Genomic DNA, 16258 nt, shown 5'->3' with positions numbered 1-16258 from the left:
TCTGTGCCAACTGCCTCCCATCTAGTTCAGCCAGTGGAAGCACTGGTGGGATGCTGGAGAGAGGGCCGAGGGAGAGGCAGGATGTTTCTCCCTTCTCTTTCTGCCTTGGGCAGCATCTCTAGCAGTGGTTGCATTACATCCATTCCTTTAGCACCTCCTGACCCCAAACAGCCCCTTTCGCCATGGTTCCAGCTCCTGTCATATGGACCAGGCTCCTGACCTCCAGCAATAATACCTTTTTTGGTACCTCCAGCCCTAGTGGTCATAGAAGCACCTGATGTTGCTAGTTTATCTGGCTTTTTAGATGTTTCCACACCTTCCAAAATAGTTCCCCAGCCCTGGCTGGATAGCTCAGTTGGTTAGAGCATCACCCCCATATGCCAAGGGTGTGGGCTCGATCCCTAGTCAGAGAACATGCAAGAATCAATCAATGAATTCATGAATAGGTGGAACAATGGATCGATGTTTCTCTTTCTCCCTCTCTGTCTCTCTCTTCCTCTCTCTCACTCTCAAATCAATTTTTTAAAAGTTCAAAAATAGTTCCCCATATTGAGTTTTCTCCATTGAACTACTTCACTCAATATTCCTGGCTGAACTCTGAACTCTGAGAGATATAGACATAAAGGGGGTATTCTAGTCTATATTTCTATACTTTTAATTCAGTGAGATCTTAAAAGAAGTTGAAAGCCAATACATGTATTCAGTCTGCCGTCTAGAAAATATATGCATTTTGAGGTTTTTAATACATATTGCCAAATTGCCCAATAGCATGTTTGTATCAAATTACATCTCCAATAGTAGTGTTGTGGTGTCCATATCCTGACACCCTCAAAGCACAGGGGACTGACTCTTCCTTCTCATCAGTGCCTTCAATCTTCGTACAAGAATCCAGGGAAACTTCAAATTTTCTTGGCTTAGATGATCTCATATTTGTGTTGTGCTAACAGCTGGAAATGATCTATGAGGCGAGAGAGACAATAGTCCTGGCCTAACATTTGATTCAAGAAGACGGGCCAAGTCACTGAGGAGCCCAGGATCCCAACAGCATGAGAAAGACACACAAGGCCGCTTTTCCAGTGTCTGCTCCTAATATCCAAAAGGAAGGAATTATTCTGGCTCTCTAGAAAAGAAAAGTGCTCCAAGATAAATAAAAATATTTTCCGAGATCCAGATTGTTAAAATGTGACTCAGAGAACAGAGAGTGTCTCAAAAAAGACGGAGTCAAAATCAATGAATAACGTCCCTGCTTCATAGATTATCGTAGATTAGAGGTTCACCAGAAAGAGTGGCCACCTGTCCCCACGAGATCTCACATAGATTCCCAACTGGAAGACTAAACACAGAACGAGCCTTTGAAAATAAGGGGCCTCCAGTTCCACTCTATGAAGGAGCCGTTTCATAATGGCAGCCCTCACCAAAATTGTGTGCAAACACCAGTCTGGAGTCTTGATCAGCCACATCTGGCCATGACTCAGTGCACTTTATAGTGGCTTTGTTTGACATTTATTTTCCTTGTTATAGTGCTCTCAAAACTCGTCACCTTACCAACTGCATCTCGCCCACCAAAGACCTCCCCTGTGCCTCCCACGTGCTTTCTACCCGCACCGAGAGGGCACTGACATATGCGTCCTCATCCACGGCGCTCTAAAGCACATAATTTACACTCTTCAGCCTCAGTTTTCTTATATTTCAGATGAAGCCAACTGACCCTGAGACGTCCATCCAGCTCTGGGCAGGAGCTATGAAGGCTGAGCAGCAGGTGCCCTCGGGGAAGCTGGTTAGTAAGGGCCTTATATTCACAAAGGGCCTCAAACGTGGCCAAATGATCCTGCCTTCCAAAAGGTTACTTTAGTTTATTTTTATGGGTTTAAAGCAGGATTTAGGTCCTTAAATGTGTCTCAATCTTTGCTAACCCATCTATTCTAGCATTTTTTTCCCCTTCTTTTTTGTGTTTCTGATTTTCCAAGAGACAAAAAAATGGAAGGGGCTTGGGTTTGCCTGGCGTCTCCGAGCGCCGGGCCGTTGCTCGGGGAGTCTGCTGCCATCCTTTTCCGCCTCCCTCTGGCCTGTGAACAGGTTACTGTGGGATGGAGAAGAGATCTGATTTTATGAAATGACGAACTGGTGTTCTCACTTAAGCCCAAGGGCTTTGGTGACTGCTGGGGTGGAACCCAATAATTCTGCCAAGTTAGGATTAGTACCAGCGTTACTTCCCTTTGTGGAGATTCAGCCCAAAATCACAGTTCAAGAGAAATAAAGGAAATCCATGGTGCAAGTGGACTTCAATTATAATAATCACCAGAAATTGTTCGCAAAGCTTCAAAGAAAGAAATGGGAAACCCCATCAAACACATTAAGACACCATTTGTAATTTGCCTAATGTATATCTTTGTTGAAAACTGTTTCTAATGACATGGATAAAGAGCCAAAGCAGTCGACAGATTGGGCCAAATCAGGAAAACAAATGTCCCCAGGACTCCTTTTATTTTATCTGACCACAATCTACCACACACACAGTTTCTTATCAGTCTTGTCAGTCACAACCCATCCTTTTGAACCCTCAGAATCAAGGTAAGATTCACAAGTTGTTTTACAAAACAAGCATCTTTCACTTTAAATAGTCACAAAAGTTATAAAAGTGCACTAAGTATATGTTTTACTTTATACCTGAGGGACTTAAATTTAATCCAGTTAGTTCCTAGTTGTAGAGGGGACATCAAAGCATTTAGTGTGACTAAAACATCGTGTGTAGGTTGTGCTTTCATTTAAACATAGGTTAACTTTTGGAAGTCAGTTTGCTTTTCAGTCTGCTGGAGTATCCTCTAGGAAGTAACTAGCAGGACCCAACAATGGAGGGTCTGGGGCTCTGAAAACCTGGGTGCTTATTCCTCTGTGCTAACTATTTGGCTCAAGCACACAAACCAATTTGTCCATACAGGATACTACGCCTGTCTTGCCACTTCTAAATGAAATCTGTTTGTCTCTCAGCCTTCCTTACTGCTCAGCAAATGCCTATTCCAGCACACCCAGTTCTTTGGTAATGGCTGAGGAAAGGTAACAGTGCCATTTTTATGTACCTATTTCAAGTTTTGCTCTCTGTTCTCAGCCCAAGTAGCTGCATGAGTATGTCTTCTCTATATTCCAGGTGACACCCAAGGCAAAGTACGTTTGCTAGACAACAGATGGCATCTCTGTTTTATAAAAATGATTTCTCTGGGAAGTAAGAGGTATTTTTCAAATTTTCTGCAGGTAACTGAGAATTCAGAGTCTCAAAGCAAAAATAAGAACAAACCCCCAAAATACAAAAAGCAAACAAACAACAACAAAAAAGCTGAAAATGTTCCACTTAGGTAATATCTACCAACATAGAGCTATCAAGAGGAGCAAGTCTGCTCTTCTTACAAGTATTTCATAGTCGGTGACTAACAAGCCCACAGCCACCAAAGGGCTGGGCCTCAGTGCAAGGAAGGGCTCCTGGCTGTAGCCGTCCACATTGGTGGGGGTACACGAAGTTGTGTGATTTAAGGAATCGTGGGGCTCGGGAACTTCTGGGAAGCACTTTTACACTGTGGCCTGGGCTGTGGCCACTGCCTCTCCGCAGCATCTGCCTTATCTGGTGCTCAGATAAGAAGTACTTGTGAGCAGGTCTCAGGGAGAGGAAGTTGACTTCCAGAAAGAGGTTAAGTGGCTGGCTTGACAAAAAAGAGCTAGGCATGGGAGATCCCCTTATCCTGCTGTGACGCTATCTCCACTCTGCTGGGAAACAAAAAAGTACTGCTGGAATGACCCATCCTTGGGGCAGACATTCGTGCTATTTGCAGTCATCTGGGGAAACGTTTCCTGCTGGCGTGAGAAACATTTACTTCTCCCGTTTCAGAGGCCGTCCCGAACGGGGCAGGTATGGGATTAATTCTTTTTGGCAGCTGTATCCTGGAGGCAAAGGGAGAGCCAGAATGATCTCACAGGCAAGCAGCAAGGAACAGCAAGTTTTACACCCCCGGGCTCCGAAGCGACAGCCAGGTCCCCTTGTGACGTCTGACTGCAGCGAAGTAACGCACTTGAGAGCTGTCTCGCCGGCCACTCAGAATATAATCTTTAACCCCTTTAGGCATGAACCCTGTGACACCGCGGCATGGGGAAAGTGACACGCTGCCGGGTTAAAAGCAAAGCAAAATTTAAACTGCTTTTATTCCCTTTCACATTTAAGACGCGGGGGCAATGCTGTGGGTACCTTCCCACGCCGCGTGGTGGGGGGTCGGGTCCCAGCGCTGTGCCCACGCCTGCCTACCCACCTCCCCTGGCCGCCAAGTGAACCTATTCTGGGTCCTCTTACTCAGGATGCGGGTGATAAACAACTTCATGCTCCCAGGGGAGTAGTCTGTCTCCCAGGAATCTCTTTGCTTCGAGCTGGGGCAGGACCTCACAAGCTTCATTCCTGGGGAACTCACAATGGTTTTTGCTATTCTATGAAACCATCAATATCGGTATAATATTTTTCTTTAGATTGATGCACTTTTTCTATTATTTTAAAAAATTATATCACCATGGTCAATAGATAAAAGGTATAGTATTTGCCTTATATAGAAGGTAGCTAAAAATATATTTGTGCAATGAGTACAAAAACATGGTTTAAAGTTGAGGGAGATGTTGTCACCTTATGCTAAAGACTCTGAATGCGAGGCCTAGACACTGTTACAAAGGAAAACGCACAACGGAAGAAGGGCCGGGGACACCGGAAGGAGGGTTCAATATGTCCCAACACTAAGTTAAGATTTTCTCCTTCGTGCGGTCGGAAGGACTGAAAGAAAATTGACAAAGAAATTAATTTTTTATTAGGGGACTCAGTTAATGTGCCGTCTCGTGCGCCGCCTCGCTTTTGGAAATATTTCAGGGAAGAATTTCTGGAGAACATGCCTACATTCAAGACGGCCTTTCCACAGCTCAGTTAGGCCTGTGAGAAAGAGAGCTTGAGATACAGCAGATGCTGCTTTCCCCCGCAGTCATTTCCATTGAACACTCAACACGAGCTATAGGCTCAGGTATTTCAAGCAGCTTATGCTCTTACTGATGAGAAAAGAGAAGTGCATTTGAAACGAATAGCTACAAGGCAAATCAACACTCAGCTCCGGTGCATACTAACTACCTGGGCTGGGACCGCGCCCAGGGAGCCTGTGGGTGCCTCTGCAGGGAAAGAGCACAGAAGGCCGCCCCCTAGAGGCAGGCAAGTTAGGGACGGGCCCTCCTGCAGGGAAGCAGCCCAGCCCCTCGCGGGGCTCAGGGCTCCGCAGGCACAAGGCCAGCAGAGGATGGCAGGGCTTCTGCCCTGACTGTGCCACCCCGGGAAGTACTACCTTCAAAGCAGAGAAACCCCACCCAGACCCCTAGAGAATTGGCCCTTGGATGCTCTATGTCATTTTCCAAGATCTGATGGTGTGTGTTGTGCTGATTATGGACCAAACATGGCTTTGGCACAAAGGAATAAATTAAACAAGTTTGTTGAAACATGTTGCGAGTGTTTTAAAGAGCAGGTTTTTATAATGTACATAGTTATTAAAATGTTAAAGAAAACGTTTGCCTCCTGTGTAAATCATCATCCAGCGGCTTTCTAGATGTTTTCTAGCAAATAACAATAGCAATCGCCCAACCTTTTCTGAGTAAGAGGACTGTGCCATGCAGGACGTTATACTTTCAATGTCTACAGACTGAGAAAAGACATAATGATCAAAGGCTGCTATTAATTCAGGGAAGCGAGTGAATTTGTATTTTATTTATCACCTCATCTTCAGACGTTTTAGAAAAGAGAAGTGTGTGTGTGTATATGACATGTTATTTATTTAGTCTACCCATACTGAATGTGCATATGGATTTACAGGCCCTTCCAATAAATTCTGCTACCCCTGGGGGTTCAAGACCTACTGGTTGGGAACCGAGCAACAGGACAGGCTTATGATTGATGACAATGAGGAGGGCCCGGGGCACATCTGCTGGTCTTCCATTGCTTTTATCATCCCGACCCTCAGCACTCTCTTTCTGAAACTCTGCACTCTGCTTTGTTTACTGAAAATATTTTCTGTATAAACTTCAACAAGTTGGTTATGACTTTCCACAGTGGAAACTTTTTTTTCATACTAAAAAGTGAACGGCGCTTTGAATGGACACTTGCACGGCTGGGAGAAAAATCATTTTCAATTCAAGAGGCACCATTTCTTCTAATGCATCCAACAATTCTTATTCCTTAAGCATCTGCTGCATGATTCTTTCTACTTTTGTGACATACCTTTAATAAAAAATTAAAGCAAAAGGATCTCTTGCATCCCAGTCTAGCTGCTTTCCTTTACACTGTTATCCCACAGGCCAACAAAATCTACCAATGCAGTTACCATTTGCTGCACACAGCTTAGCTAAGTAACACTGTAAGCTTCCTTTAAGAGTGCTTTCTGGAATTTTAATTCATTTGTCCTAGCAAATTTTATTAGAGCTTGTGATTCAAAATGTGCTTGTGGACTTTTGCCCAATTGTACTTTCCTTTCTTGGGGGTCTGCCTTTTGTGTGATCCTAACTTTCTTACAAGCAGTTCTTTCAGTCTTTCACATATATATGTTCCTGCAGGCATCTCCTCTCCCTCCTGCATCAACAATGACTTCCTTTCATCAGGGCACGACTTTCCAATAAACTGGTCTCCATGTGCTGTCCACATATACTCATGTCCTGGCCAGTTTCAACCCACTGCACTCTGCCTGCTGTCCCCATGACTCCACTGAAAGCATGCTCTTGTCACAGTCACAAACCACTTTTCATATGGACCCAAAAGTCACTTGTTGGTTCTCAGCTCACTTGCTCTCTCAGATGCATCAGACATGTAGACACTCCCTCTCCTTAAGTCGTTTCTTAAGTTCATTCCCATTATACTCTTTCATGTGTAAAGAGTAGAAAAGTGAAAAGGAAAGGCTGTGTTCTTGTCTAGACAGAGAAGCAACGCGCAGTGCCAACAGTGTGCTGAGCGCTATGGTGGAGAAAACACAGTGTTACGGAAGGACCCACAGAAACGTCTAATCAGGATTCAGAAGGTCGGGGAAAACTTCAGTCCAAGAAGCTTCATTCCAAGTAACGTTCAATCTAAAGACTTGAAAGGTGGAAAGGCGTTAGCCAGGGGAGGGAGGAAGTGAGAAAGGGTCCCCAAGGCAAGAAGAGAGGGTGCAAGGGCTCGGCAGCAGAGAGCGAGCATGGACAGCTGGAGTAGTTCCGAGGCAATAAAATGTAGGGGTTCTGGGGGGAGAAAAGGGTAAATATGTCAGTGGAGTGAGGAGGCATCGTACCGTGCCGGGCCTTGCAAGGCAGTTTAAGAAGACGGGGCCCTTACTGAAGGCAGTGGGGGTCCGTGGGGGGCCCGTGATGAACAGGGAGCTGCACAGTGACTGGCAGGGAGGGGGGAGTGGAATGGGCAAGGCTGGAAGAAGGAGGGCTTGCTAGGAACCTGGGACACTGATTTAGACACCAGATGGTGGCAGCGTGAGTGGGGACAGAGAGAACCGGCCGTCACAGAGGAGGGAACAACACAATTTAGTCACCGATTGGGGGCCTGGGTGGGGGACAACTCTGGTGAGGGCGATGGAAGAGGCAATTACAATAACCACGACGAGGCGGCCGGCGGTGCCTCCCACCGACGTGGCCAGCACCTGAGCGGGAGCCGCATGCAGCTGCAGGTGGAGGAGAGCACAGGGTCAGCTGGAGCTTGCTGGGCTCTGCACAAGCAAAGGCACACCGAGAGGCAGCGGGGTCCCGGGGAGGTACGGGCTCTCCGGGTCTTCCAGAGACAAGCAAAGGAAGGCGGGGATGCTGACGATTTCTCCGTCCCAGGAGCCTTCTCAGGGAGCATGTAAGTGCCCCACAATACAAGATGTGCAGAGTGGGAGTGACAGGCTTCTAGGGGGGATCTGGCTTTCTTCTAAGCAGGAGGACACTTCCCATGTCAGACAGAAGCCACAGCTCAAGATCTATGGCTCTGAGGATTGGGCTGTCAGGGAATCTGCAACAAGAATTAGACACTTCGTGCGAAAGGTCATATGGCTTCATTGCCAAGTTCTCAGCAATATACTTTGAGAGGACTCCATGTCACAGGGGTTTAGGAGTTTAGGGGAAGTTGGAGGTAGCCCTGAAATAGCTAAAACCTGATGGGGGCTCTTGTACTTTCTCAACTGGCAGCATCTTGGCAATATATCCAGGTCTGGGGTAAGCAAATCAGACCAAGTTGATGAGTGTAGATGGATGAAATATAAAGGAAGAAAATATTAGTTTTTTTCATTTCATCATTGTTGACTTGTATATTTTGCTTTGTTTTTTAATGGTGCATACCATTTGCAGTGGAGGCCTCATTTCTTGCAAAATCATTGCTTTTGCAATTCTATCTAGAGCAATATATAAAAAGGATCATAAATGAACTATACTTCAGTCATTTCTAAAAATTCATTCACATTGTTAGATATTTGTTTAATGCCAACATATTTCTTTTTTATTTATTGATTTAGAGAGAGGAAGCAGGGAAGAGAGGGAGAGAGAGAGAAAAAAAGTATCTATGGGTTGTCTCTCACACATGTACTGATGAGGGATGGAACCCACAACCTAGGTATGTACCCTGACCAGGAACATAATCAAACCTGCGGCCTTTCAGTCTACAGGACAATGCTACAACCAACTGAGCTACACTGGCCAGGGCAATGCCAATATATGTCTAACACCCCTAGTTGGAAATATTTTGCTTCTCTGTGCTGTTAGCGGGACAAAAATGAAAGAATTCAAATATTGTAGTCTAAGGGTACCATTTTTTGGTTTTCGAGATGAGTTTTTCACTTTATAATCCCATTGTCATCATCAAGTCCTATGTCTCCATGCTAATACTTTATATAATAATACAACCTGCCTCATCAAAAGGCTAATACACTATTAATGAGGTATATTTCACTCTAGGCAGTCTGTTAGGAGTTCCCAGAAAATTATACTGAGTATATATCTTAAGGGTTGAAATTTCTTCTGCAAATGAGTAAACTTCTTCTAAGAACTATGGCAGGAGCGGCAAGGACTAGAGTTCATCAGTGACCTGAATTTCTGTAAGCAGAGCACGGTCAAGTTCTCAACAGTGCTTTGCACAAAGGCGGCCGACTCCCTTCTGCTGTATTAGTCACTGTTAGCCACACCAGGGAGTGATTTAACTCAGTTTACAAAAAAAGCAATTGTTGTGCTACCCTCAGGGGAGTGTTTAGTTAGTCACCAGGCCTTCATCATCACCCTGCACCCATCCTTCCCCCCGCCCCGGAACAGTTTTGGCTAATGTGGAAGTGGCGGTAGATTAGCACTAATAATCCCACGCCCATACATAGCACAGCTCTCCTTGTTCACCAGGCGCTGTGTTAAACGCTGTTTTACATGATCTCATTTAATCCTCAGAACCACCTGTGATGTGGGATTATTGGCTGCATTTTAGAATTACAAAACTCAAGTTCAGGGAGAGGAAGAATTTTCCAAAGGTCACCCCAGAACTGGGTTTTGAACTCAACTCTCTGACCCTTGAATCTGTTTCTTAATCACTAGGCCAATGGCTTGGAAACTCTGTTCCCCCAGGATGAGGCGGCAGAACTCCAGGATCCTGCCCCAACCATAGCAACTCTTCTCTTGTTGTTTTATGTGGTGAGGTCCGGTGTGGAGCTCATGGAAATGAGGGTTCACAGCCACGTTTTAAAAACAGTTTGAAGCATTCAAAGCAGCTTTAGATCTATCCATGGAACCCAGAACTGCCTGCATTGTGCACCCTGGGGCCACAGAGTAACTGTCTAAAAGAACAGCCCCGCTGGTTGGCTCTGAAGTGTGCAGTCTCATGTCAGTAACTCCGGGCTAGACCAGGGAAGGCCTGTTAAACTGATCACATGACAAGAGAAAGGGTAGCCCAGCACAAGTTAGCTCTCACGTGTCTTTGGCATCAATTTATTAGCTACCTTGTTATGCAAAAATGTCCCCAAACAAGAGCCACGGTTGGGTATACTTTGCTAGTGGAGAGGCTAGAAACAGTTACAATAGTGGGGACCCACTGAAGAGATCATGAGAGATGAAGTGGGGCAGATAGAGAAAAAGAATTTGTTTTTCCATAATGGGCTAGTCCCATATAGCCAGAAAGCTCTGATTCATTGAAGAGTGTATTTCAAGGGCAGCTAATCAGATTTAATTTCTTACAGGCCACTCTGAGAAACCACATAGTGAGTCTCTATACAACTTTTCCTAATGACAGCTCCACAGTTAGAAGCATATTAGTTTTCATCTTAGAAATGACAGCTGTCATTTCACAATTCAGAAGTGATATTTGAGGGTTTATTATATAGCACAAAATCCCTCTGGATTCAAAGCATTTCTATTATCTAATAGATAAAGGAAGCCCAGATTATAGAGAAGTAATGTGCATAAACCACACTCAGCAAATCAGATGCAATACGGTTTCCAATTTTTTGGACACCAAAGGCAGAAGCTGAGAAATCTTCCATTTTGATGCTGCAAATGGTTCTTTGTATTCCAAGAAGGGAGACCGAGAGCAGACAGCTTTTTTATTCTGGGAAAACCAACCCACTACGCCTTTTAGTTCTAAAAAATAAAGTAAGTAAAGACTCTATTCTTGGGGCAGAAATAATAACCTTGATTCTGACACTTCAAATCCAGAGTATGGGTTGAGACACATAAAACTTTCTTTTTCCTTTATATGGATTTATGCTCCCTGACAATAGTTTATTATTGTTTATTGTACGGGAAACCCTCTCAGAGCATACGGGCCCGTGGTGTGTGTGTGGCGTGTACATAAACATGTGTGTTTATGTGTCCTTGTTCCCATATGTCAAGCTCTTAGCGTCAGAGAATCTGAAGACTGCAGGAGAGTTGGGTATGTCTGCACCTGACAAAGGTCCTGACTGGGCTTGGGACAGCTTCCACTGAAGCGCAGATGCCCCACACTCGGTGTAAAACAATTGAATAGCCTCAGCTTGGGAGAAACACGACACTGAGCCATTTGCGTGCTGAAGCGTAGTGAGGCCCGCGCTGAGGCGGGGGGCGCTTCCCTGGGAGAACGAGCGCAGCCCCTGGAGGGAGGCAGGCCCTGCAACACGCGCCATGGCCCAGGCAGCAGGCCTTCCAGCGAGGGGCCGGGCACCTGCCTGTCCCTGGGCGAGGGGGCGTCCCAGGGGATCCATCCAGGCTGTGCTACGCTGTGCTGGGCTGCGTGTGCTAAGCTGGTCCCGGCGACACGGCCACATGACGCTGGCGGCCCCTGACGGGTCTACCTGGAAGTTAAATTAGTGCGGCGCGCTTCCCTGTCATTATTCCCGGCCTTTCGGGTGTTTGAGCAATCAAGGTGCAGTGTGAGTAAGATGAAGACTGCGGAATGACCATGGAACTTAGCAAGATGGAGTCATTGGAGAGCTTAATCAAAACTTTTTTAAAGTAACAGCCTGGTCTCTGCTGGGCTCTGGGAAATCAAAGGCGGCCTGGTGGCCCTCTGGGGTGACACAGCGCGCTGGCGCAGCAGCGGCTAAAGGAGAGCCCTTCCAGGGTTGGCAGAGGTGCTGTAGTCCCCTCGGAGTTGTCCGCTGAAGGTCCCTCACCAATGGCAGTAAAGGGTTGAGGAGTGACCTGTGTGAGGAGAGGTCTGCAGGGTTTCAGCCGACACTTAGAGCTCCTTCCAGAAAGTGAAAGTTCTATGTTATAGTTGTGAGAACTCAGGGAGGACACACAGTTAAGCGTGTTGACAGTTTCTGACACTGAGGCCTTGGGAAGGACCATCTCAGTTTGTTTTTAAGTTGAAGTTAGTTATAAGAAATTCATTTTCTCAGTCTTACACTATTCAGATTTTTGTTCTTACCTTGGCACTTTGGGATAATATGTCTGAATAATTTCTGGATAACATTTCTGAACAGGGGATGGAATTTACAGTTCCTGACGGTCAAAAATGGAATGGTAGCTCTGAAAATAAAAGCCAGGCACCAAGGGGCTTGTTTTTAACTTCATGCCGGGCCTTGTAACAGTATGTGTCTCACCCTTGCGGGACAAAAGACATGTTTTTCCCAGAGGAAAATCATCTCACTGTTCCTGGGACAGCAGGGAACACACACTGTGCGCAGTAGTCATAAAGTGCTTTACTTTTCTCCTCTCACCCTTTCCTCTTGCTAGCCCCCTTCCCTTTGGCAGAAGGTGGGAAGTGATGACCTTCATCAGGCTGATCCACACCTAATTCCCAGATGCTAGGGCGCCAGTCTTACCTTCCTATTTAATAACATGACCTTCCAGAAGTCACCCAGAGAGAGTCCCACTGAAGGCAGATGTCCTATCGGCTATAGCAGGACCTGGAACCCTGTATTTGACTGGGATTCCCACTGCCTTTTGAGCAGGTGGGTCACATGAAGCAAATGTATAGTACAGTAGGTGGTGTTTCCTGAGGTGATGGACCTCCCATCTCATGGCCTCTGAGCAAAAGTCTCATGAACCATAATGCTCTTTGCACACAAGCCTGTGAATGGCTGGTGCAGATTTTACCAAATAAGGCTCTTTCTGCAGAAAGGGTTCTAAAAGACTCAGGCAGGCCATTGGAAAAACACTGTATTCGCCTCTCTTCACCTTTTTCTAAGCTTACACCCCTGGGTTTTTGTTAACATTTAAAAAAGATATTTAAAGTTGCACTTCAGCCACCTTGTAAAATGAAAGAGTACATTGTACAGGCACCAAACGTACACGTCAGGGCTTTTATCAAATTCAGGGTCCTGCTCTGCTGCACTAATTGGAACCATGTGTTGAAAATGCAGGATTTTCAGCTGTCCTTTAATTAACTGGAATAAACTAAGAACTAACTAACCCTTACCTTTCTTTACAAGGGGAGGCTGCTGGGTTGCTCCATTAGCAGGGCTGATGGAGGATCCTGAGTAGGGACACTGGCACAGTGTGTCAGGGCTCCAGGGACACTGGTAGTTGGCTTTAATATTTAAGACATTCCTGATGACTCTATGATATGATTTAGCCAGGTCCACGGAATTCCTGATTGCAAATGTTTCTCTCACAGGAGATGAAGGGAAGTAAGAGAAAAACCAATTATTTTCAAATACACTGGAAGACTGACTCATGAAGATTTCCAAATACTCTTACAAAATTCAGTTACTGCAAAGATCATCAGTGAGGTGGAAAAAGTGCCTCCTCATGCACTTGCCCACTGAAATCTGTGCAGAAATAGTGGCCAACGTGTCTACTAGAAAGACAGAAACACTATCTCAAGTTTTCTGTTAAAATGTAAAAAAATAACTTGATATTTAAAAAATGCTATTTTTGTCACTTTATATTTGGGTTGGGGGCAAGGGAAACTAATCTCTCTCTCTTAATTGCCCTGGGATCAATATCCCAATGATTGACGGTTAATTTGTAACGTCTCCTTTCAGGACTCAAGCCCCTCTCAGTGCTCTATGCTATTTACCCTCTATTGAAGGGCACCGGCGTATTGAACTGCACTCCCTCCCTGTCCTCACGAGGTCGGACCCAGAGCTGGTCCCTCTGCACAAAGTGCTGGAGCCTCAGGGAGGAAATGCTGTATCACTTCCAACAGGACAGGTGCACCTACAGCCTCTGGAGAGGTGCAAGGAGAGTGAGCTAATGAGGGCAGCAAGGTGCAGATGAGCGGCATCCTGCAGGAAAGGGCAATGTCAACACCCTGTCACAGGGGCCAGTGTCCCCACTCAGGATCACCCATCAGTCCTAAATCAATGGATAAATGCTCCTGCCTTTCCCTCCTGGGTGTATAGTTCCCAGAGACCTTCCAGAAGATCCTGGTGAGGCGGAACACACGTCACCCATAGGGTGGCTCCTCTGCAAGGACCCCTACACTGGCTTTTCCTCCTTTCCTTTTTCACACTTTCTGTTCAGCACTCCACTGCCTGGATCACTTTCCCGAGTAAACTGACTGTACGCAAACCCCTGGCTCAGGCTCGGCTGTTGGAGGAATGCAGAGGAGGGCTGATTCCTAGGAGGGTCTTGTACGAGCAGGTTCTGTAAATATTGTCTAATCTACCTACATTTATTTGACTGGCTGTGTGGTTTCTCAGATAGTAATTAAGTTGGAGACTGTCTCTAAGCCAAAAGTAAGTGGTCCAGGACTAGCCTATATTCTATTTACTAGAACAGTGGCCACCAAAATTGCCCCAGCCCTTAGCAGGAACATCGACTACTCAGATGGGGGCAGGACCCTCATCTCTCTCCCTCCCTATGGAGCCCAGAGCCTTCAGGGACAGAGACCCTCGCTCAGCAGGTCTAGTTCTCTGTGACACTGTGCGGTAAGGGTTTAGGATGAAGAGCCCCCAACAGAGGAAAGAAATTCAACAGAAACAATGAAATTCACGCCAAATGTTATTCAAATAGAGGAGAGTCAGAAAGTGAGGGCAAAGGCTGGTGAAAGAGAGGACATGTGGATGTCTGAGCGGGAAAACAGGAGGAAAAAGTAGCTGAGCGCATTTTAGTTTGAGTCCGTAAGAGTTGGGAGTCAGCACTGAGGCGGCGGGTGGTCAGTTATGAAGCGACCACAGAGCGCTTGTTGTCATGTAATTAATTTCCAAGGCATTCTTTTCCAGTTATTGAAACACAGAGAAAACCATTTCAGGTTACCACTAAACCCTTGCAAATGAAACCTGCCCTCCTGAAAAGCATTTATTAGAAGCTGTCAGACGAGCAGCGAACATTTCTAATTCAGACGATAGCTACGAATGGGTGCATGAATAGTTCCTTTGTGGTTCTATCAGTCCCCCTTTCAAAACGTAGGTAGCTACCTGAGGTTTTTTTCGATTTTCTGATTTATAGGTAAGTTCACAAGACCTTACATGAACTTAGATGTTATCTTCATTTTATTAAAAATGAATTCCATAAGTAGTACTGAGTGAAGGAGCGAGAGACACCGAAGGGTGAGGGTTAGCTGCTCTTTGGGCCCGGGCTGGGCCTGCTCTGCCACCCCCAGGTGCCCGGACGGGCCCTCCGGCGAGAAGGGTTCTGGCAGTCCCTAGTTTCCCAAGGAAGTGCCCGTTGGAACGGAAGAGCTCAATTATCGTCATGTCTTTATTACATAAATTAGCTTCACACTACTAGACACCCCCGGCCAACACTACTGGGATGCCTTCTAACTTGCCTGCTTCATTCCAGTGATTCACTTTCCAGGACCTTCTGCACTCTCCTTTGGTCTGCAGACAGCTTCACCCTCAGCTCCCTCTCCTCAACCTGCACCTAGTTCTCTCAGCCTCTCAGTTGAATCTTTTATCTCCTGTAGGTGCTCCTTGATCTCACAGTTCATATACAGTGATTTGGGGCCCATGCCCATCCCGATACTCCACTCTTTGAGAGCAGACCTCACATTTCACTTGCTAGAAGACAAGCTCCACAGCTACAGCGCTCAGATTCCTCACTGCCACACCCAGTGCCCAGAACAGGGACTGGCACAAATGCTTAACAGATATTTGGTGAGTGGACGGGTTTACCCTTCGATTCTTTGCATGGCCCAGTTCTGTGTTTTGTGCATAACTGACCCTTTATAAACATTTGTTGAATCAAATTGACTCAACAAAGAGATTCTTGGCTCAAAAACACAGGGTTGAGTATTTTATAAGTTTGTGTGATAGGTTACTAAGAAAAACTTTTCTAAAGTAGTTTCTTGACCTTTTAAAGCTATGTAATAAAGATATATCTTCCTGAGATGGGACTTTTCTTTCATGAATTTCCCTAATGAAGCCTGAGCCATACCATCTGATGCCAGAGCCAAGGATTATAAATTTTAAGCTGAAAAAACCCTTTAGAAATGCAATCACCTTGTTGTAGAAGTGAGGGCACTAAGGTGGAAAGAGCCGTGCTGCCTAATAACGTGATTCTGGTGCCTTCGATTTCCGTTTCTTCTGCAACAGTCTGCTTTAGAGTGCAGGCAGTGGAAAAATAAGAGAAAAAATCGGCAGGGAATGACAGGATCTGAACATCTTAGCACCAAACCTATAGACATCTGTCTACATAGGGCAAGAAACACAACCATCCCTTCAGTTTTCCACACTAGAAATAAAGGAGGAAACGGCGGTAACGGGCTGCTTATGCTCTGTCCTAACCAGCTGAATCTACCTGACACACAGCAATGGTTGAAAGATCCACCACCCTGGAAAAATACAATTAAAATTCTGTAATTATGAACTTTATAGATCCTATTGTTACGATTATTTAGGAAACA

Source organism: Miniopterus natalensis, chromosome 3 (assembly GCF_054644295.1).
Source record: "Miniopterus natalensis isolate mMinNat1 chromosome 3, mMinNat1.hap1, whole genome shotgun sequence".
Lineage (NCBI taxonomy): Eukaryota > Metazoa > Chordata > Mammalia > Chiroptera > Miniopteridae > Miniopterus > Miniopterus natalensis.
Note: the sequence above shows the minus strand (reverse complement) of the source record.